The sequence below is a fragment of the Ambystoma mexicanum genome, chromosome 9 (assembly GCF_040938575.1).
Source record: "Ambystoma mexicanum isolate Mex_15411 chromosome 9, UKY_AmexF1_1, whole genome shotgun sequence".
NCBI classification, from domain to species: Eukaryota; Metazoa; Chordata; class Amphibia; order Caudata; family Ambystomatidae; genus Ambystoma; species Ambystoma mexicanum.
The window spans coordinates 1,067,757,866-1,067,782,452 of record NC_090931.1 but is presented as its reverse complement, the minus strand read 5'-3'; the positions used below and the strand labels follow the sequence as shown (position 1 = coordinate 1,067,782,452).

Below are 24,587 nucleotides of genomic sequence, written 5' to 3'. Positions count from 1 at the left end.
ACAATTAGCAGCCCAACAAATTCCTTGACAGTCAAGTGATACAAGACGGCAAAGAAAAAACTTTAAAAATTGAACGTTGAAATTGCCAGGTTCAAACATCCAAATCTCGATAGGAAAATCCTAAAACTGAAAAAAGATATAAATAAACAACAATGAGGAAAAATAACTATCCATTGTCAAGAGATGGCTATTACAATGAACACAACTTTAATAGTGGCAACAGGAAAAGGAATAGGTATGTAACCTCAGGCATGTTAGCATCATCTAGTGACACTGAGCAGGAAACGCAGAGTGCCAGCAGAGGCACCGGTGGGGCCTCTAACCAGCTTGGGACAACAGTTTTTTTTTCTCCAGAAGCTGGCAAAGGCAGCTACAGGTGTTGGCCCCCGCAATTCCACCAGCGAATGCCGACCAGGCAGTGGTACTAGAACCAGTACACTACAGACTGCCCATCATCAATTTGTCCAGTCATGTTCTTACCAAAGCAGAGATGGATCTTCTGGCGAAAGGTCTTTCTTTTGTACCCGTTACAAAGGCTGATTCTTTTCAATGCGAGATTGAACTTCAAAAATATTTCCGCGAAGATGGCCGCCGGAGCAGGGAGACGTGAGTGAGACGTGCTCCCGCCGGGCCTTTCAGCAGCACAGTAATTAGCAACGATCCGGAGGGTGGCAGTTCCTACATCCGGCACCGAACATCATCCAAAGACACAGGACGCACTCTGGAGAAGTTTCCCCGAGCCCCGACATCCAGAGACACCGCAGAAAGGAATCCCCCTCCCCCACCGTGCCAACGAACCATCCGACGCGGCCCAGGGCAGGGGGCCGGGGCGCACCGAGGGAGCGGAGCGGCGCTGGGCGAGGCGGACCGCCGCGTGATACAGAGGAGGTAGACAGCACGGGCTGTCCGGGAAGGAGTGAAGCCCAGCACTGCAGCGCCCGCAGAGACGATCAGAGAGTCGGCGGCCTAACGAGGTGGAATTGGCGCCTTCCGACACCAGCAGAACTCGTGGAGGGAGCGGGGGAGAAGCAGGAGACACGCCGAATGCAACCCGATGCCCAGAGCCGAGGGGCACCAGCTGTAGTCCCCAGCCCGGTGGACTGGAAGGTGAGGCCCCCCCCATCCGCCAGATCTCCCCCCCAGCGGAGCGGGCGGACCCTGAGAGCGCTAGGGGGAATCCCACATCCCCTCACACGGCCATAACAGGCGGCGGGAACCACAGGAAGCCCTGACAAGATAGCCACAACAAGGGAGGACCATTCCTCCCCTCCCCATATGCACGACGGAACTATACTGCGGACAGAAAAGCGCAAAGGAGAGAGTTAATCCCCCCCTCTAGCAAACCCCCCCCCAAAGCCACCAACAGCCCAAACCGAAGCACGCAGCAGGCCCCTCCTAGAGCCACCGCTCTAGCTAACACCGCATAGCCATCGAACAGAGGGGTAGACACGGACGAGAATCGCGGCGGTGATCATCTGTGGGAATTATGTCTAGAGCGAAAGTGAAGGGAGGGGGGAACCCAACAGAACCAGCAATCTGCTAAGCAGGACTACAGCCTTATACAGATGTGGGCAGTGGAGACCCCAATATCGACGAGAAGTAGGCCCCTGGAAGCCATGCCGACAATGCCCACGTCGGACGCAGACCACATCGCCTCCAGCGACCTACCCCCAACAAAGGAAGATATGCACTCCTGGTTTAAAGAGCTACAAGATAAGCTCATGTCGACTGTTCAGGACCAATTCACCGCAATGAAACACGACATGCAGCAGGCAATCCATGATGTTAAACACGACATTGCTAACCTGGAAGAAAGGACAGATGCCCTCGAAAAAATAGTGCAAAACGCAGAAGAAGAGGCTCTACAAAACAGCGAAACACAAGAGCACCTTGTCCGTTTGACCCACAATCTGGAAATACAGTGCGAGGACCTAGAAAACAGGTCCCGCAGATCGAACATACGCATAAAAAATATGCCAGAATCGGTCACAGACAGCGACTTAAGGAAAGAGGTGCAGGAGGTCTTCAGGGATATCATAGAAGCACACGACTCAGAGGCAGTGGGGATAGACCGCATCCATAGAGTGGGCCCAAAACGCACAGGGGGACCAGGGGAGAGACCCAGAGGTGTGTTGGCAGCTTGTAGGGATTTGGTATTATCCTGCATCCTAATGGAACCTTTAGTCAGTGTCTTGATTGACAATGGAGTGTTAAGGATTAGAATGTTTATGTGTGACTGGGGTTCTATGTGAGTCAGTTGGGAGATGTAAGCCTACCTGGGAGGATGCAGGTATATGTTGCCCTGAACCCAGATGTACCTGACATTATATGACTATCATAATGTACTGGAACTAAATAAAGAAGTTACTGGAACTTCACCTGAGGTCATGGTCATCTGTGGGGAACAAGGAGTTCTACACAGCTCTATCCTCCTACCCGCAAAAAGAACTCATACTACGGAGAGCGAGGCAGCTGCGAGGCAGCTTGAACAAATCAGGATGAACGGGGTGGACATTCAGCTGTTTCAAGACCTATCTGCCGTAGCACTCCAAAAAAGAAGAGAAATGGCCCCACACACACGAGAACTGATCAAGAGAGAGATAAAATATAAATGGACATTCCCTTTCGGTCTACTGTTCGACTGGGAGGGCCAGCAAAGGAGGGTGACCACCATGGAAGAGGGGCTGAGCATCATGGATATCCAGACAGATGAGCCATTGACCAAAAATGAAAAAAAGAAGGGGGAGCAGCAGAGCAGACCAAGGGGATGGGAAAGGGTACGCCAGAAAAGGAAACGGCAAGGAAGGGGAAATGAAGAGTCAAATAAAACAAACTAAAGGACGTGAATCTACAGCTCAAGAGAATCGGTGCCCAGAGGCTGAACACGCTATGCGGAACAGTACCCAATGATGGAACTCGTACTGAACAGACTCAGTAGGCCCGGTGTGGAACTGGAACGACTCCCATCGAGGCCAAGGGATGACGTGGGGTTTAGGACTCCCCGCAAAGTTAGCCTCCAGTCTACAGAGGGCAGGGAGCGATAGGCGGAATGCCAGAGCTACCCTAGGTACCCGGGACCTCCTCGGGAGCACAAGTTGGAATAAAGTTAATGGCTGGGGGACAATCTTACAGTTTGGGGGGAGCGGTGGGTGAGGGGGGTCGTTCCGGAAGAGAGTGGGGAATATTCAACTCGGGCAAAAGAAGCACCCAGAAAGGGCAACTGAAATGGGGAAGATAAGATTCGTAACCTTAAATGTAAGGGGCCTGAACTCCCCCGTGAAACGGAAAAAAGTAGAGAACATGTTAAGGAAGGAAAAGGCTGAAGTGCTACTGCTCCAGGAGACACACATCAAAGCACAGGATAGGGGGAAAATCCGCCTCAGAGGCTATGATATAATGGCAGAATCCAACGCAGTGGAGAAGAGGGCGGGGGTGATGATCGCAGTTAAGGATGGTCTGGAAGCAAGACTGATCGACAAACACTCCGACAAAGAAGGAAGATTCGCTTTCGCCACTATTAAACTTCACAACGCCACACTGACACTAGCTTCCATATATGCCCCAAACACGGGCCAAGATGGCTTCCTGAGAGACACAATGGGGAGGCTTGAGGAGTATGCGAAAGGTGAACTAATCATAGGAGGGGACTTTAATATGGCTTGGCACCCTCAGATTGACCGGAGTGTGGGTGGGCCCCACCACCAAGGCGCCCCGTCGGAACGACTTAAACGGCGGATGGACGGTATGGCATTGTGCGATGCATGGAGAGAACACAAAGGTCAAACCAAGGGATACGCATATTACTCACACGTCCACAATACGATCTCAAGAATTGACTACTTCTGGGTGTCAGTGGGGAACTTGGGTAAAATACAAGATATGGAGCTGGGACCCATCTCTCTGTCAGACCACGCACCCCTCTGGATGGATCTGTCGACCTCAAGGAAAGAGAAAGGAATCTGGAGATGGCAACTCCCACAGGAGATACTGTCAGACCCAGTGATGGGAGAATCCATCAGAGACAAGATCACAGAATTCTTCAAACACAACGATACAGGGGAGATTGCCCTGAGTACGGTGTGGGAGGTGTTCAAGGCAGTAATCAGGGGCCACTTAATAGCCCTCAAAGCAACAAGGGATAAACAAACACAGCAGTGGGAAACCGAACTGGAAAAGAAGTTGTCCAAAATCCGGGAAGAACTATTGGCAAACCCCACCAGGAACTTAAAAAGGACACTTAAACACACAGAGGGGCAACTAGAACTCCTCCGCAGCAAGAAAGCCCAGAGATCTCTCCTATACCTCAAACAGAGATACTACATAAAAGCTAATAAGGCAGACCGATATCTACCCCGATTACTCTCGTCAAAGCGAAAAACAATGACCATCCGGAACATTAAAAATGCACAAGGAGATTCCCTGACGCGCACCGAAGATATAGGGGACACGTTCAGGGAGTTCTATCAGAATCTTTATGCTACAGAACACCCAGATGAGGCAGAAAAAAAAAACAGATTTCTGACATCGATCCCCTTTCAAAAAATACCAGAAAAGACCAGAACGGAACTTGAGGCCCAGATAACGGAAAGTCAAGTGAAGAAGGCAATAAAAGATCTTCCACTCAACAAAGCACCAGGCCCGGATGGCTTCACTGCCCCATTCTATAAAAAATATGAAGACCTCCTCACCCCCTTCCTCACTAGACCCCTAAACACCTTTAGAGATAGTGGGAATGTGACCCCATCCATGAATGAGGCTAAAATATTGGTGTTCCACAAACAAGGGAAAGACCCCACCCTCCCAGGCTCATACAGACCGATTGCCCTGATCAATCTAGACTCAAAAATATACACAAAAATCCTGGCAGCCAGGCTTTCCCCACTGCTTCCCTCCCTAATTAAACCGGATCAATCGGGATTCATACCAGGAAGGCAGACACACGACAACACGAGAAGGCTAGTTCATCTAACAGAAAGAATTAGCATATCCCTCACCCCTGCAGTACTACTATCTTTAGACGCAGAAAAGGCTTTTGATCGGGTAGAGTGGTCAATGCTCTTCAAAACTATGGCACATATGGGATTCGGGAACCAATATATTAATATGATCAAGGCCAACTACTCCTCCCCATCGATAAGAATAGCGGTAAATCGGGTGGTCACGGAGAGGGTGGAAATCTCTAGGGGAACAAAACAAGGCTGCCCGCTATCACCGCTCCTATATGCGCTGTTCGTAGAACCACTGCTAATTAAAATTAGGGAATCGGACCAAATCAGGGGGATCGAGATGGCGGGTAAACAACATAGGGTAATTGCCTATGCAGATGACATGTTATTGGCACTCGAACACCCATCCCAATCCATCCTCGCGGCAATCCACCTACTTGAGTCATTTGGGAACATATCGGGCCTAAAAATAAACAAAAAAAGTCAGAAATTTTAATCCTAACCGGGAACAGAGAATCACTGAACAGAGAAGCAGGACAATTTGGCTTAAAAGTCGCAGAGAAAGGCATAAAATATCTGGGTATAACTCTCAAACAGAAGGTAGAGGCACTATATAAAAGAAATTACCCCCAGCTCCTGGCAAGAATACAAAATGATCTAGAGCGGTGGTGTCCCCTAAACATCTCTTGGTGGGGAAGAATCCAATCGATAAAAATGAACATCCTCCCTAAACTACTTTATCACTTCCAATCCCTCCCGATCATGATCCCAGATTCCTTTTTCAGAGCATTGGCAAAGTCAGTCTCATCATTCATATGGAACAGGAAACCCCCCAGAGTAGCCAGATCAGTTCTCACGTTGCACATCAAGGAGGGGGGCCTAGCGCTCCCTCACTTTAAGAACTACTACCAAGCAGCGCAACTATGGATCCTAAAATAATGGCTGGGAGACAATCAGCCAACGATCTGAGTGACTCAGGACAGGGCGGTCGCAAGAACACCACTGGAGGACCTATTATGGAAATCAAAGCAGCATAGGCACCCAAATATGCGCATCAGCGAGATCATGAAGGCCACATTGAATGCCTGGGATGAGCAGACACGGAAAGGGAACATTACCACTGCTATGGCCCCGTTCACTCCAATCTGCAGGAATCTGCAATTCCCACCAGGGACAGAGCACGGCGCATACGAGAACTGGGAGGAAGCTGGTTGTAGAAAAATTGGGGAAATGTTCGTGGACAAGGAGATGAGATCTTTCACCAACTGCCAAACATTATGGAACCTCACAAATGCAGACAGATATAAATATGAACAGCTCAGACACTGGCTGTCCTCACCCGAGATAACACACGCAGCAACGAGGGAACTTACTGCCTTTGAAAAGTTTCTCCTTACCAACTCAGGATACAGAAAACTAGTCTCCACTCTCTACAAGTTCATAAATACACAGAACGAAGACATAAAATGGGCATACATGAAAAAATGGGAAAAAACACTGGGAGAAGACATCACATTGCAACAGTGGCAGTCGCTATGGGCCGATATCCCCAAATTAACCCGAGCTGCCCAAACCAGAGAAATGTGGATAAAAATTATTACACAATGGCACTACACCCCAGAGAGGCTAACTAACATGTTCCCACACACATCAAACCGCTGCTGGAGAGGCTGCACAGACGCAGGCACGTGGAGACACATCTGGTGGGACTGCCCAAAGGTCAAAGGCTTCTGGACAGAAGTAATATCCGAACTAAAAAAGATATATCCAGAAGCTGAACGATTTACAGAGAAATTCGGGCTTTGCGGACTTAAAGGACATCATGCCAAAACACTCACTAAGGCGCAATGGAGGAGTCTCATGGGCCTAGTCATAGCGGCCTGGGCCACGATCGCACAGGGATGGAAGAAGAAAGATCCACCATTGCTATACACATGGTTATATAAGGTCTGGTCCCAAATGGCCATGGAAAAGTTAACCCACAATCTCCAAGGAACACAAGGCTCCTTCACAAAAGAATGGGGAGGAGTACTAGAATATCTCCAATCAGACTATATGGCACAGTGGTGCCCGCACTCCATAAAAATTACGGACTTTTTCACTTCTTAATCGATCCTGAGGACATTTGAACATGGACTTCTCTTCCGAACGAGGTGGGCGGGGGGGGGGTGGGATGGGAAGGTTGGGGATTGTTTACTTCTGTACTATCTATGAAAATAATAAAAATATGTTGTAAAAAAAAATATAGATATTTTTCCGCAATATCCGGCTAAAATACTCTACCCAAGCAACAAGGAGGCGAATCACAGGAAATAGAGGACCTTGCTGTCTCTGAGAATATCACTGGTTTGCAAACAAGGTCTAGATTCATCCCTGCAAATCATGCTTGCCCTGCGTTTGAAAATATCGTCAAACAAACCCTGGATATAATCAAAAAGCAAAATTACCAGGTAGACAATTTGAACAAAGAAGAACTGGCTAGCCTAAAAACTCTTTGCAATGATAGCAATATCACTATCAAGCACGCCGATAACGGTGGTGCTATTGTTTTGTTGGATACAATCAAGTACGAGATAAAACATGAACGTCTTTATCGAATGTTGCATCATATGTTAAACTAGCCGGTGATCAGACTAGTAGGTTGCAGGATGAAGTTGAAAGTCTCACCGCACACGCAGGAAGGGAGGGGTGGATATGTAGGTAGGAGCTGCAGTTATTGAGGAAAGATCATCCCAAAACTGATAATTTGTTGCATTTCTTGTGTTCTGTTTAGTTTGAAAACAAATCTCTTTTCTGATTAAATATTAGTTGGGAGTATAGGCATTATTTAAGCAATAATCCCCCAGCCGGGCAGGGGACATGACTGAGTCAGGTAATGCCCCAGGGCCCATAGTTACAAGCCCTGACTCGGTAATGCCCACCCATCCCCCCCGGCAAGAGGATTATTGTTATCAGTACCTTGGCCAGTTCGACTGCATAACAAATTGTTTTTTTCCCCCGACTTGGCGTCACTCCGGCATTTCACAACTGAAAATAATAATAAAAATGGCCACCATGAAACAAATCAGTTTTCCCTTTTCATGGCGGGCATTTAAAAAAAGTTTTAAAAAGTTAAATAAGATGGCCGCCATGGAACGGGAGAAGGGACTACATCTAGTCCCTTCTTCCTTTCCATGGCAGCATGCTGCAGATCGGGAGCGGACACGCCACGGCCAGAAGTGTTCCCAGCATGTACACTCCCGTAAAGGATCCAAAAGGAGAAGGTAAGTGGGGGATCGGGGTCGGGAGGAAGGGAAGGGGAAATCGTGGTTAAGGGGGAGGGGGTGGGGAGAGCATTTATCTTATTCTCTGAAAGGGAAGATGGTGGCCCCCAGTCCTGTGAAGGCTCGGGGCAGCAGGATTAGCATCTGGAAACACCCCCGTTCTGAGTATGCTCATTGACTGGGAGGTTGCCACCTCTCCCCCACTGCCCCCGGGCCAGGTACTAATGTGTATTAGTTTCCTGACATCAGGTATGTTCGAACATTTTTGTGGGGTATATGTATATGTGGGGTTAATTAATTAGCTGCCTACACCATGTTTTTGTGGTTTTAACTTTTGATATAGTGATTAATAAAATTATTTGTTTAAATCAATTTGGTTGAAGAACAAATGCGGTTGGGCTTGTGTGACATGGGGGCCTTGATCACTTTTTGTAGATGAAAATATGGGTGCCGAGGATAGACTGTCAGGAGAGCAGGCGACGGATTTAGTGCCCAGCTGGACCGATTTATTTTTTCTTGGGACTTTGCTGCATTCTATTGGCAGCGGTGATGTGTTTTATGGAGTCGAGTCATGAATTGTTGCAGATTTTTGAGGGTGGGTGGCCGTGCCTTGGGAGGGATACGGCTATGCCCCATTCAGATGAGTGTTATACGTACTAGAGAATCAAGGCTGATATCTAGTTGTGATGAGGGTATGCAGACTGTATCATACAGGTTGACAGTAATTCATTCTGTGTGGACTAGGTACTGTCTGGTTGTCCTCAAGTGACTCGTGCCCCCACCTACCTATCTAGGGATGATAGTTCACCCAAGAGGTGGACTAGGTCCGTCAAGATGCAGAGGAGAGCTGAGCTTGATCTCAGGTTTCTGGTGGGCCTATAGGGTGTGAGCTTGTGTTGTAGGTATTCTGGTCCTGTGTTGTACATAGCTCGGTGGGTTGATGCACATTGCCTTGAAGGTGGACATCGCCCCATCGGCAGCCAGTGAAGGACAAAGAGGGAGGGTGTGACATGGTCTCTGGAGCCTGGGGCAAGAAGGGGCCTTGCTGCTGTATTTTGTACCCTTTGGAGCTTTCTAAGTTGTGATGCAGGGGCGCCCTGGTATAGGGAGTTTGCATAGTCTTGGGGTGAGTGGACGAAATCAGTGATTGCAGCAACTGTGTGGGAAGGTCAGGTAGGAGAAGATCCAAAGGTGTAGGTAGCACGATTCTGACATGAGTTGATGTGATGTGATGGTGTCAGGTCGGAGTCCATAGTGCATCCATGTTTTTTTACTGTGTTGGAGGTATAGGGTGGTCTTTCGACAGATCACGATTTCAGATTTTCCAGGGTTGAGAAGGAGGGGGTTAGCAGTCATCCAGTGGTCAATTTCTATGAAGCATGATGCAAGGTTGGGGTTGGAGTTGGAAGGATCTTTTGGGAATTTGAAGCCGATTTGGATGTCATTTGCATAGTTGTAGCAAGCAAGACAGGCCGTGTGAGCGGATGATAGTGGGTAGGCGGCTCATGTAGAGATTAAAAAGAGTGGAGAGAGGGGCGCCCTGTGGTACTTCTTCAGGGTTTGCAATTGAGATTCAATGAGCAGGAGCTCAAAACAGCTCCTGGGTTTTGGGCATCACCCTGTAAGCAGGAGCTACCGCTGGGGAACCATGTACTACCAGAGATGCCCCTTTCACTTTGTGTCAATTTTGTATGAACCATTGTGTTTAAAAGTATATATCAGATGTGTTCTAATTCTTCTTTATTAACACTCTAAAATACTCAAGGTTAATGTCACATTTACATGTTTGGAAGGCACCAGTTGGCTCTAGGAGCTAACAGTAGCTCCTAGTAGCTGTTGGTTTCAAGCTAACCAGGCTCTACTTTGCTAGAAGCAGGAACTACATGTCTCCCAGCTCCTATCAATTTCGAAAACCTGTCCTTGAGAAACATGGCAGGGAGTCGAGGAGAAGGGAGGCATATGTATTATTTGGGATCTGTTGGGTAGAAGTAGGAGATCCTCTTATAGGCTGTATCCCTGATGCCGAGAGAGTTAAGTCTATCTATGAGGGTGAGATGTCAATGGTGTCGAAGGCCACCGAGAGGTCGGGAAGGATTAGTGCGGCAAAGCCTTCAGAGCGTGAGGTTCCTTTGAGATCATCCCATATGGCAACTAGTCACGATTCAGCTCCTCGTAGCAGTCTGAATCCAGATTGGGCGGGGTCAAGGAGAAGGTGAGTTTCTGTGAGAAGGCATAGCTGGGTGTAGGTGGTTCGGTCAATTCGTTTAGCTATGAAACAGTTCTTTGAGATGGGTCTGTAGTTGGCCGGTAATAGGGGAATCAAGGAAGGGTATTTTGAGCAGTAGTTTGATGTACTATGTTTTGAAAACTGCTGGGAAAGTCCCTGAAGTGAAAGATTAGTTCATTATTGATCTAGATGCTGCTGGCAAGTAGACTTACTGCAGGCCAGTTTCAGGGGGCCCATCTTCCCGATGAGGAAACAATGGTGTCAGACCTTGAAGATAAGCAGAACAATGTCTCCTGCATTAAAGCGCAGGGAGGCCTCACCGTCAAGGCAATTTAGGCTACGAATGAGGGACCTTAGAGTTACTTTAAAGAGCCAATATAAGAATTGTCGGAGTGGCAGTATCCCAAGGTGTGTCCAATACCATGTCGTTTGTCACCTTTCTTTGTGGTAGAATGGGTGCATCATTCCTTTGGCCATAAACCGAACTCCACGGGTGTGGTTTGCCCTGTTGCAGCAAAGATCCAGAACTATCAGGACAGCGACTCCAATCTACACATGGCCAGAGAAAAATGGAATTGCTACAATATGAAGGTGCAGCAATCGCATTTTGCCCTGATTTCACTCCAGCAGCCAAGCTTTCTGGCGTTCTTTTAATGGTGTATGAATGATTATCCATAATAGAGAGCTAAAGTACTCTGAACAGCTGAGGATCTTGCAGGATGATAAATCCCACTTGTTTATGTCCCCAGAAAACGCCATGTCTTTCCTGGACAGGCATGCTCTGCTTCATCAACGCTCACCCACTTCATCTATGGCGGCGTGTCTCCCTGCACCTGACATCGCCCGGTGTGGGGGGCTGAGTGCCGGCAGCAACCACACGGGCCACTGGGCCAACATACAGGTTTATCTTCGGTCATCCAAAAGTGCTCTAAGTATTGCTCTTCAGCAGATAGGTCATTGTTCATTATGACTATTATATTCTTTCCCTTGCACTGTTTGAACATACTACGGTACAATCACAATGTCAGTGCTTTTTCATTTCCTGCAAGGCGGGCTTGATAAACTGCCTGTAGCTCCCACCTATGGTCTTGAACTTGTTTATGATTCTCAATGTTGCAATTGGATTCACAGTCCTTGGTCTTGTGTCAGTAGGGAAGGAAGAGGAGTGGGTAATTAAGGGGAGGTGGGCTGGTTTGAGAATCGATTTTAGGTGGCATTAGGGTAATATTCCTACAATATCACTCGCAAGCCTAGCATTTTGGGATGATAAGTCCCATTGTCTAAATCAGGGCATGATCTGAGGATGGAGTCTGTCAACATGAGGTTCATTCTTCTATCATGGAACTCAAGGGGTTAAATCATGCCATTAAAACCAGAAAGGTCAGCATAGAGTTAATATTGTTTTCCTTCAAGGAACCCATCTGTTACAGACTGCACAGAAGTCCTTCAGTTCCTTTCCTGATAATTCTTGTGCGGTGGCTATTTTGATTCACAACATGCTTTTTAAAATTGTATCTGAGCAAGAAGGTAGATTTGTATTGCCCGCAGCAATGTAGAGACAATATATACTCTCCAATTATTGGCAACACAATGTTTTTCACCACATTGCACATGCAGTTAAAATATCTAAAATCTCTGATATTCTGGAGGGTGGAGGAAGCGCAATTTGGTCCTGTATCTAGTGATGGATAGGTCACCATCCAGACCTTGTTCTAGGTCCTCAGCGGATGAGGGGATTTTGCAGGCTGTGAAGTGCCTGGACCTGCATGCTGTGTGGCATGAGGTGCACCATAGACATTATAAATTGTCCTTTCATTCATCTACTCAGGACTACTTTTCACGATAGATTTTCTCCTCTTGTCAAGACAGAGAAGTCATTGTATCTATTCTTCACAGAACTAGAAGGAATCACATTCAATGTCATCTCCCTTACAATATCTGTCCCTCTTGAAGAACTATGTTTTTCCATAACAGAAATTGTATGTCCCTAGTGCTCTTGGTGTGTTGCCCATCTAAAAGGTGGACAGAAAGTAAGACTATCCTTTGTCCTACTACTCCAAGGGAATAGTGACCCTAAAAAACCTAGTAAGTGCCAAACAAACAATGTACAGTTAAGAAAGCTTCACTGCACGGGGATAGTAAGGACCCAACTTTATCATTCCCCACTATTCAGCCAGTGTGGTGAGCCTAGTTAAATTCCTAAGAGATGTCGCAACTCAATGGTCGACTGGCCCTTAGCAGATGGAAGTAGGAGCGTTCCTGTGGTGCTCTGAGGCCGAGGGACTGGGACCTCTAATTGTCGCTGGCTTCCCGGCACCTTGTCCCCGGCAAACAGTGGGAGAACGGCTCCAGAACGCTGCGTTGATGCCAGAGTGGGGCAGGGTGCGATCTGCGCCTAAAGTGAGGCGGTGTGAACCAATGGGCAGAGTATGGTGCTTCGTATTGTGGGCACCTGCAAGAGTACAAATGGCACAGAGGTGGGTGGGCTGCTCATTAACAAGCAACAGAAGGTCAGTGTCCCATACCCGACATATCCTCTTAGAATCTGGTGTTGAGGTAAAGCGGAGGGCCCTGTGGAGGCGCTTTGTATCTCAGCGCCGATGGTTGCCCCAGTGGAAGTGGCCACTTGTTTCGGGGGATGGTAGACCTGGTCTAAAAGGATGATTTAGAGACCATCCTGGAGTCATCTGATGATCATCGGACTACACTAGAAGTCATTCCCACATCATCAGACGTCATCACCTTGTTAAAGTTATCAGCAAAGGTCTCAGAATGGTGGGTGATGATGTGGGGACGTGCTGATCACTTCAAGAGATTCCATGTTTGTCCCAGATGATTTGGGGATGATCCAGGGATGGCCTGCTGATTACTTCAAGAGCATCGCCATTAAACATGTTGTTCTTGATGATTTGGGGATTACTTACTGATTTCTTCAGAGAATCAGAGTCTGTAGGATGTTTTTCAGACTAATACTGATTGTCTTTTGGCTTTTGCTTAAATTGCACTTGTTCTGAATTATCTCCAATGTGGCAAGGGTAAAGCTTGAAACTATAGTGGGCTAAAGCGGAGGCCAGGAGTCTAAGCATAGCATGCTCCCCTGGGTGAGAATGGTTTGCCATCCCAGTCAAAAGCAGGCACCCAGTACCCTCACAATCCCCAATGTGACAAGGCTAAAGCTTGAGACAATGTTGTGCCAAAGTGGAAGGTATAGGCATAAATATAGTATGCACTCCTCTGTGTGAGAGTCCTTTGCGGTCCCAGTCAAAAGCATGAACCCAGCACCCTCACATACAATACATTTCCATGCTGACAGCACCAATATATGCCATTTTTCACATATATCCATTCATTCATGTTTGCTTTGCACATAATGCCATTAATACTTTAAGAAAGCATGCCCACTATGGCTCTGCCACACGCTCCTGTTGGCTTTGCCTTTAAAAATACCTTGTCACATGTCCAAACTGGCTGCACAATGCAGGCGAGTCTAGATGCGTAATAACACTTATGTTTGCTTTACCCTTGATGCCCAATGAAAAAAGCCACGCCACAATAAGAACTGGCTCGACTGGCTTCCCTAAATGCCATTCTAGATACAATACTTCTCATGCTTGCTTTGTCATAGAATCCCACTAAAACAAAAAAGTCATGCCACAGCAAAGAATGGCTAGACTGGGTGCCCCAAAATGCCACTGGAGCCACATAAAAGCACACATCCTTTCTAAAATGTCAACAGCATTTTGTACTGGCATCTATGATGGATACCCATTTTAAAAAGTGAATTGTTACTGTGCTGCCCTCACCAGCCAAAATCAGCTCCCTGGCCCAGCACAAACACACGCATGCACACATTCGACTCAACATTCACTCCTTATTCACACACAGCATTCATTCACTCATTGCATGAGAGGATCGGATCAGAAGTGGCCTTCCCATACAATTGATATCCCCCTGCAGCTGTTCCAAATAGGCAGTGGGAAGGTCCCCCCCTGTGCTTTGAAACGTGCACCTTGAAAATCGGAATTTACTTGGATATATCCAGAACTCTTTTTCCGCCCTCTGCCTTGTGCAGTTGTGCATTTGGTGAGAAAAGAACACCTCAATGTGCACAGCTATGATGCACACAAATTCAAATGTCCTTTGTGCACAGTTCACCGGCTTTTTGGCGCAAGTGAAGTGAATGAGCATCAGATGCACCAATCACGTTTTGAAAATCGTGGCACAGTGGTTTATCCATACTGATCACTTCTTTACGCTGTACGTTCATTTCAGAGAGTGCGGTTGAAGGTGTTAGAGGGGAATTAGGAATGGGAAAGGACACAATGGAAGTAAAGGGTGCATGGGGTTTTTACTATTTCTGCAATCATTAACCCCAGATTTGCTCATGAGCATGTTTTGTGTTAAATACTATTAGGCCAAGAGCAGCTACTGTGACTGGGATAGTTCGCCCCAGAGTACACGTACTGTGCATGCAACGAATGCAGAGCAGGTATTGTGTCTGTAGTTATAAGCCCTGTGGCAGGTATTCCGTTATATGTAACGGATTAGCAGGTACTGTATCAAGTCATTAGTTTGCGGGCAGGTACCGTATGGCATCAAAGATCCGGCACTGTGTCAGTAATGATTTGCCCCAGGGCAGGTATTGTTGGATGTAGCTGATGAGCAGGTACGTACTGTAACGGAAGTCATTAGCTCCAGAGCAGGTATTGTGTCTGCACTCATTCGCTCCAGCCAGAGGACGTGAGGCGCCTTTACCATTAGCGCTAGAGAAGGCAGTGTCTGCTGCTATTCATCGGGGTGTTGTTTCTGTGTCCGCAGCCATTAGACCTAGAACCAGGGCCATTTTAAGCATTTTTGGGACCCTGGGCATGGACATCTTTGGGGCCCTCCTCCACCAAACAAAATGAATTAAGTGATCAAGAATATCTGATGGCACCCCTGCCCCCACTGTGATCATAACCTATAGGTTGATATACTGCCTCGCAGCATTCAAAATAAGCATTTTTACTCCCTTTAAGTCCCCTTACCCTCTCCATACTTGCTCTAATCAGAATGATAAACAATAGCATTTGAAGGCCAACATTAGCAATCTATGAAGAGGTTACTTCTCTTCTAGTATAGAAACAGGATACTTTTTATCAATAGCATCCGGGAAGGTATGCGGCCTGTAGTATTAATGCAGGACTGTATGTAAAAAGTACATTTAACCCAGAGAAGGCAGAGAACTCACATTAGCTACAACAGAGAATGCAAAAGTTCTCAAGCATATATACAGTAGACCAATTGTAAGGAAGGAGAAAGCTACACATAACAACATAGCATGGATAGTGAATGCAAATTAGAAGCTACCAGGAATGTGTCTCTATCCAGACAGACTGAGATTAGAATTGGGATATGGTTTTCTAATAGTGTTGCCATTGGAGGTCAAGGAGACAAGTGCCTGTGGTGTGCAGTATATCAATGCTCACTATTATAGTGGAAGCAACCATATAGCCAGCGAAACCATGAGTGAGGATTTTATGATATGAAGATCATACCATGAGAAGGAAATCACTCTGAAGGGCTGACAATTTTGAAAGGATTAGGGACTGGCAATTTCGAGAGGTCAGGCAATACAAGATTAAATGAGATGCCCAGGATCACACATTGATTAAGGGGTGAAGCTGGGATGTGTGCCAACTCTGCAATTTCTTTTCCAGCTCTTACCATGTACTAAAACAATCTCATTTCATAAAACAGACTTGCAAAGTACACAAATCACATATCCAAACCTGACCATTTTTAAAACCAAAATATTACAGGAGGGTGTTACGCAAAATGGGAATGATTCTAGCTTCATTCTCTCCATCATCAAGGGAAGTATATTAGTACCAGCATACAAATCGATGTGATTTAACATATTTAATCTAGGTATGTCTTTTGTACTTTTAAGCTTTAAATACTTCCAAAACAACGCCGTGTGAAATTGTCATTCATTAACAACAGAAAAACCTTTGACTTTTATACAAAAAGCAAAACGTTTTTTGTCTCAAACAAGCAGACCTTAAAATAAGCTCGCCCAAGTCTTACAACATCTGGTCCACTCTCTCCGGTCTACCACACTTTCCACTCAAATGGCCTACATAAGAAGAAAGAACAAGTAATGAGCTAAACGATGCCACCAGCACGCAAGAAGGCAACCTCACAGAAGACAGAACAGTAATGCAAGAGATATTATATGATTTGACCAGGATAAATGTATTGTCTGCTGGCAAAGCCAGGATACAAGCATGAATACTTTTGAATACTTTGTTTCCACAGTCTTGAATATGGATACTTATTCTCCTCTTGGACTAATAGTTCATGCTCATCTTTGGAGGGGATTGCCTAAGTTTTAGAACGCCCCATCTGAACAAACCAATTTCTAGACCTAAAATTGAACTAGCAGACCAGCATAAGTGGCCCAGTGAAAACCAACCTCCCTTGCAACACGCAAACAAGAAATCAGAAACTCTGATCTAGACTAACCAGACTTTATTAACTTATGAGCCTTTAACTAATGTAAGGAAGACCAGTAGACCCCCTAGGGAAAACCCACGCGATAAATACTTCATCAAGAATATAATCAAAACCCAATCCACCTTAATTTCTCCATCATCTAAGAACAGCTCGCTTACAAAACAACTAGTGTCTTCTAAACTCTCAGACTCCAACCAGCCAATTGCTAACCAAGCCAATCGACTGACCCTCCCATCTACCCTTAACACTCTTGATTTCAAGTGTGCTTTTATCAATGCTAGATCTTTGATGGCTCACGGCACAGAAATAGCTGATCTAATCTGCTCTGAAGACTACGATTTTCTGGCTATTACTGAGTCATGGCTCCACGCAGCTGCAGGCCCTTCCCTTATGCTCGCAGTCCCTGATAATTATGTCATACTCAGAGCTGACAGGGCAAACACCAGAGGTGGAGGTATTGCTATTATAGCTAAATCCACCCTATCCATAGGACTAGCCCTCCACACAATTTCAAATCATGTTAAGCACTCACTGCCAAACTCTCCCTCTCTGATTCTCAAACACTCACTATCCATCTCATCTATAGGCCGCCAGGCACCCTTGAGGAGGATATATAAATAATCTTATCCGACAACCTGAAACAACGTCTCAAATTTTAGTATTAGGAGATTTTAATCTGGGACTCAACGACCCCAATGACCAGCAAGCCTCCGTTATATCCAATATGCTTACTGTACTTGGCTTCACCCAAAGAGCTACATCACCCACACACAAAAAAGGTAGGATCCTTGACTGGGTCGCTGACCTAAACTTCACTGCCTCTATTATCTCTATAACCCCTCAATTCTGGACTGACATGCCCTCCTGGCCTTTACCCTGGCAGGAAAAATCACTACTACCTCACACACACCAGTAGCTCCATCCATTCTCACCAGGAATAAAAAGAACATTACAGCGGACAAACTAATGCCACTGATTATACCTACTCTTAACTCACTCCTTGATACATCGGACTAATACAACAATGTGATGACTAAAGCCCTAGACAGGATCACCCCACTAAAAATGAGAATGAGTAAACCAAGAGCTCACTTGAACTCCTGGTTCACCCCTCACCTCAAAAGCCTGAGAGCTGAAAAAAATGCAAAGCCACTTGGAAACATTTACCCAATGAGGAAAATAAAACCATCTTGACAAACATCAGCTCAATATAAAAAAGAAATAATTAAGACTAAACAGGAAACCTATAACAATAGAATCCACCAGGCCAAATCAAGTACAAAAGAAATTTTCATTATACTAAATGAGTTAGAAGCCCCCATATCCCTTGCAGACAACTGCGTAAAAGATAAACTTTGGTGCTAAGATATTCAAAACAAAATCACTCTGCTCCAAACCAAGATTGCTAAGAAAAAAGAAATGTTACCCAACCTAGTCATACCTGGTAGTACCCTTACTTTGAGTACCAAGCCAGAAAAACATTTTAGATTTCCAAAGTCTCCATCCATGAGGTTGAATAAAATCATACTTTCCCTCACACCATCTAACTGCCAGGGTGACAAATGCCCGGCCCAATTTATCAAAGACGCTGCGAGAGACCTCTCCCCCTTTATAACGAAACTCAATAATGCCTCTTTCACAACAGGTACCATCCCTAATAACCTAAAGGAGTCCTGTGTCCTCCCTCGCCTTAAAAAACAATCACTTTACCCCTCCATCCCCACCAATTACAGGCCTATTACGACAGTGCCTTTCTTGCTTAAAATACTAGATCGTGTGGCATATCTCCAGATTCAGGATTACCTAGAGACTTCTCAGCTTTTGGGAACCTGCCAATCTGGGTTCAGGCCCCAACACGGCACAAGACAGCCTTAATCGTTCTCAAAACACAGATTGACGAACTCAGGGACAAGGATCACAAAGCAATGTTACTCCGGCTTGATCTGTCTGCTGCATTCGACCTGGTCGACCACCTAGTCCTATGCAACATCCTGTCCACCCTCTCCACTCTCACCCCTTCTCTCCCCTCTCCATCTTTGCTTGCCGACCATCCTTTAGCCACCCCCTACCATCCTTCTTGTCCTTTCCCCTTTTCTCCCTTTACGAGGTCGCTAGACAAGTCCGTCCGATCTATGAAAGCCTCGTCAAAACAGGTTCATCACTGTTCCTCTAAAACCATCAAGCACCACATCGACACCCTTGCTCCGGCCCTTGCTGATTTTTGCAACCACTCCTTTGCCTAAGGATCCTTCCCCTCCCCTCTGAAGCACTCCCTTGAGCATCCTCTTCTCAAGAAACCCACAGCTGATCCTTCTTATCCAGCTAACTATTGCCCAATTTTCATTACTCCCTTTCTGGGCAAACCCCTGGAAAAGTTGGCCATCTCTCAGCTTAACCTTCATTCTAATTCTGTTGGCTGTCTCCATGACCACCAGTCTGGCCTCAGAGCTGCCAGAAGCATGGAAACTGCTCTCCTGAACATCCGTGAAGATCTGCTCTCCAACCTTGACTCTAACATTCCCTCTGTCCTCATCCTCCTCAATCTCTCTTCTGCCTTCAACATGGTCAACCATACCATCCTGCTCAACGGTCTCTGCGAAAACATGGGTATCACTGATCAGGCTCTGGCCTGGCTGACCTCTTTCCTCTCAGATCGACCCTCCCAGGTCCAACTTGGGTCCTTCCTTTCATCCATCTTCCTCTCTACCTGTGGTGTTCCCCAGGGGTCTAACCTCTCATCCTGCTTTTCAACCAATACCTGGCAACTTTCTCCCACTGCATTGCCACTTTCTGCTCAAATTTCCAGTGCTACGCTGACAACACTGAGCTCATTTTCAGGCTCTCCTCTGCTACCTCCTCTCCCTCTCTCATCTCTGATTGCCTTACTGCCATTCAAGATTGGTGTGCCGCCAATGATCTTTGTCTGAATGCCAGCAAGACTGAGATCCTCCTCATCGGCACACATTCACTATCCTTTCCCCGCACTCTCTGGCCGGCGTCCCTTGGCCCTCCTCCTACCCCCACCTGTGAGGCTAAGAACCTCGGTATCATCTTTGACTCCACCTTTTCCTTCTCTGCCCACATCTCTGAGGTCTCAAAAAAAGTCAAATTTCCTACAGCACCTCCTCAGAGGTACTCTGCCTTTCCTCTCCTTCCCCCAGAATCTCATGGTAACCAAAGCTCTGGTTCTCTCTAGGTTGGACTATTGTAACAGCCTCTTTCTAAATCTTCCTGCCTCTACTCTCCACCCTCTGCAACTAATCCAGAACAGGACTGTGAGACTTGTCCTTGGCCTCAAGCCCTGGGATAGTATCTCTCCAGCTCTGAAATCTCTCCATTGGCTCCCAGTGGATGCAAGGATTAAATTCAAAACCCTCTGCATTGTCCACAAGGCTTTCTGGGGCCTGGGTCCAAAATACCTTCAGCTATCCCTCCGCAAATACCTCCCCTCTCGAGCTCTTCGCTCCTCTACCTCTTAACTCCTTCACGGTCAGTCGTTTCTTAAAGAAACGAGCTGGGGGTAGATCTCGGTCTTCGGCTGGGGCCTCCATCTGAAACAGCCTCCCTGCCACTCTAAAACTTGAGGAAAACCATCTCTGGTTCCAGAAGCACCTCAAGACCTTCCTCTTTTCTTCTGCCTTCGCTCCCCCTCTCCCCTGCTGATCTGTTCTCTCTTGGCACTGTGCACCTGGCCACCCACTGTCCTCCGGGCCCAGGTACCTGCTCACCCTGCAACCCTCCTGCACTGCCTCCGGGCCACCCCTTGCACTGGGGTCTGTATCTGTACCCATACAGCCCCCCCTTTTTCTTCCTGCACTTATCAGACCTAGCCTGTCTGCTGCCTTAAACCTAGCACTTGAAAATTGCTGGCTGCACTACCACTGTTTGTTGCCTTTATTATTTATTTATTGTTATGTATCTGTTTCTCCTCTGCTTCGCACTTTCCTCTTCTCCCCCCTTCCATGCACTTTTCCCCTCCTCCTCTCCCATGCACTTGCCCATTCTCAATGTCACTGGGCCTAGTAAGATCGCTGTTTTGTTCTCCCCCGTTCCCCTCCCTTGCCGCGCTCTGAAACACTTGTGTACAAGCGCAATAGAAATAAAATATCAATATCAATAACCACCTCAACTCAGCAGCCCATTTCGCCCAGGATGCCGTCCTCTGGATTCAATCCTTTCTGAGTAACAGGACCATGCAAGTATTTTCATCCACTGCGGCAGCAGACTCCATTCCCATTACATGTGGTGTGCCACAGGGTTCCTGTGTCTCACCCACATTGTATAATATCTTTACTAAGACTCTATTCGATGATCTGGACCATCTGGGTGTCACATACACCAATTATGCTGACACCACCCAGATCCTCATAACACTTTCCGGGGATTATGATAAGGATATGGTCATAGTAAACAAAATCTACCTCTACATTCAGGCATGGATGGCTGCCCATGGACTATGCCTGAATGATGACAAAACTGAGCTCCTCATCCTAGGGACTGCAGCTTACCTCAATAAACTTAGCCCCAACTATTCATCCTTCAACATAGATGGAAACATCATACAAGTCGCCAAAGAGGTCAAAACTCTAGGTTTTTACCTCGACTCAACCTTAACCTTTGCCAAACAGGTTAATGCCTTGGCTTTGGCCACGGCACATACCTGCAAGCTAATTAGAGCCGGCAAGCCCTTCTTATATAAAGATAGCTGTATTACTCTTGCCCGTGCTTTAATTCTGAGTAAATTGGATTACTGCAAAGCCCTATATTTGGGTGGCAGTAAACACATTCTAAATAAGATTCAAATCTTACAGAATAACGCATTAAGATCGGCCTTGGGCTTTGCCAGAAGAGATCACATCTCGGTAGCAAGGCGACACACCAAATGGCTAACCAAAATTGACAAAATCCGACTGAAAATTGTGTCACTTGTTTACAAATGCATCAACAACGCTGCCCTGTGTTACCTTGTGCAGAGAATCACCAGAAAAACATCTGATCGTCCCACCAGAACTGCCAACTCCAATTGTCTAATCGTACCCAGATTCAAATTAACCAAAGAAGGCGGGAATAGCTTCCCTGTCAAAGCAGCATAGTTCTGGAACTCCCTCTCCCCCACCCTGAGGGCAGACCAAACATTTCTTAAACTTAGATACAATACCATCAATTGGCTCAGGGAAAATGACCACTAACCACATTAGCTCCCATCCTGCACAAGCCCTTATTCTGAACTCCCACAGATCCGACTGAATTGCAGGACCATTTATCTGATCACTACCTTAGTCATCGTATGATCAACTGTAAATATGTCATTACTGTCTGACATTATCTATATATGCTCTATGTAATTAATTGTAATTTGCCTGTATCTGGCACCGCATCTAGACAGGATTATGAATATTAGCATGTGCCACACTTAGCTGGAATTCTCAATTTAGCTTGTGCCCCATCTAGATAGAAATGTGAATGTTAGTATGTACTACACTTAGATTGAATTCTCAATTTTAGCTTGCGTCAGATCTAGACAGGATTATGAATGTTAGCACATGCCACACTTATATTAAACCGTAATGATGACAAGGGCAACACCCGGATGGAATCATGATCACTAGCCTCCTAACATATAGACAGAATTTTGAATTAGCAAGCACCACACACTCAGATGGAATAATGAATGATAGCAAGCATCACACCTAGACTTAACTGCAAGGACAGAAAGGCCAACTAACCAATCCACTAACAATTTCACCCCTCTGCTTAACTAAACTCTAACCAAACAACCACAAGCATAAAACGCAGCAATCTGCACAAACTTCACTACACTGCAACAAAACAAACCGCACAAAGACTTGCACAACACCACACAACAACTACCGATTGTAAAACACCCCAAGCCCAGCCAACGGACCCACCGGGCTGAGGCTGCCAACAGCAAATCACTGCTCTCTTGCACTTTTCCAACCTATTCCCACTAACTCAACCCCCACCCCCTCCCTCTTTCAGAGCCGCCAGAGCACCAGGGGACCACTCCGGTGGTGACAGCGCGCGGTACAAATATCCTTTAACATTAACATAACATTAACCTATCTCTAGTATGATTACCAATCCCTAAATTGTTTCTGTATTAGGGAACGGTGTATACCTTGTTTATGCAACCTTTTAACTTACTTACCCTTAAACTGAAAGTAATCTTGTAACCTTTTCTATACCCTGCACCCTGATACCCCTGGTTCTGGCACACATTACAAATAAATAAATAAACAAACCATACGAATGACATGCTAGTTTTTTATAGCAACCCCCATCTGGTGCAGAAACATTGGTGAGAATAGCACCTCTTATGCCTCAAAGCCAAGTACATATGCAGGTAGGTTTATAAACTTCAGACATAGGAAAGGTTCAGCTAGCCTTGCTGGAATGTGCTCTTCGCCTTGCCCCTTTTGCCCTCCCGTAAAAACGTATCTGCGTAGAACCACTGTGCCTGCAGTTATTATCCACAGAAGGGTCATTAGACCCAGAGAAAGAACCGGATCTGCAGCCATTAGCCCAGGAGAATCATTCCTTTCAGAGTAGACACTGGAACTGGAGGCAGTAGCATGTCTGCAATCATTAGCCGGCGCAGGTATTAATATATAATATATAGTCACTTACACCAGACCAAGGTCTGTGAAGTAGCTGCACAGTCGTTACTGCGTCTGCGAGCATTCCAGAGACTGAACTGTACCATAAATGAGCTTCAGAGCAGTTACTGTCTACAATATCAACAACAGGCTGCCATGTGTAAATTCTAAACCAGATGATTAGAAAGTGACGTACTTAATTTTTTTTTTTTTAACATGTGATGGGTACAATAAAACGAATTACAGGTTCAGCTGCAGCCTCTTACTTCAACATGCATTTTCAGAGGTTGCAAAAGGGCTCCTCTTACCAACATAATAAAGAGATGAGAATGACAATTAATTAGAAGAGCTTGCTCATTGCACTCACCTGTTGATGCTGCCTTGAAACTGAAAATTAGCTTTTGGTAAAGGGAGGCCTTAAAGTTGCTTTCATTATCAATTGAAACACACTTGTTAAAGTCCCTATGAAATCCGATAGCGTTGTGTTTGTTTAAACATTTGCCGATACTTTCTGAAATGCCTTTAAGGGTCCGTGACGTATGGACGTTTCACGTAGGACGTCTAGGTGCTGAGGAAGAGAATCCCAGGGGTGATTGGTGGAGGGGAATCTGGGGTCGGTAATAGAAAGGTTCAGGAGAAGCGGCTGTGTATTTTTTTTTTTGCTGCGGGGGGACTACACTAGAACTGCGTAATTCTTTGCCAGCCTGTGTCAGTTTTGGAGAGGATGCTGCTGGGGTTTGTAGGGAATGGTCGTGTGTGAGGGGAAAGAGTGTACGCGGTGGCGCTGTTTGTGAGGGTGGTGGAGGCTGTGGCAGGTGTCCCGGCGCACGTGGTGTGTAGGTTGCTAGTTTATTCCATTGGGGGCTGTTTCGGACTCTAGTGATTCTGGTTCAGAGTGGCCATTGGTTCTTGTTAAGAAGTATAAGTCGCAGGTTGTGTCTAGGAATTGAAGAAATGCCCCTGCTGGGGGGGGGGGGCGCGATGGCCCGCACTGGATTCAGCGTGGCAATAACGACACAGACGCTTGTTGGTAGTC

General features: G+C 46.3%; 1 protein-coding gene across 3 annotated transcripts in view; it reads right to left on the bottom strand.

The window, feature by feature from the left end:
• Positions 1–24,361, bottom strand: part of WDSUB1 (WD repeat, sterile alpha motif and U-box domain containing 1) — a 987,384-nt gene extending 963,023 nt beyond the window's left edge. For 2 of the 3 annotated variants that reach the window (XM_069616372.1, XM_069616374.1), the window contains exon 1: positions 23,919–24,361. The gene's annotated coding sequence lies outside the window, so the exon portion shown is untranslated. Of the gene's footprint in view, positions 1–16,478; positions 16,502–23,918 lie in introns of those variants that run through there. The other variant, XM_069616373.1, reaches the window with a different exon arrangement.
• Between the last annotated feature and the right edge of the window lie 226 nt (positions 24,362–24,587).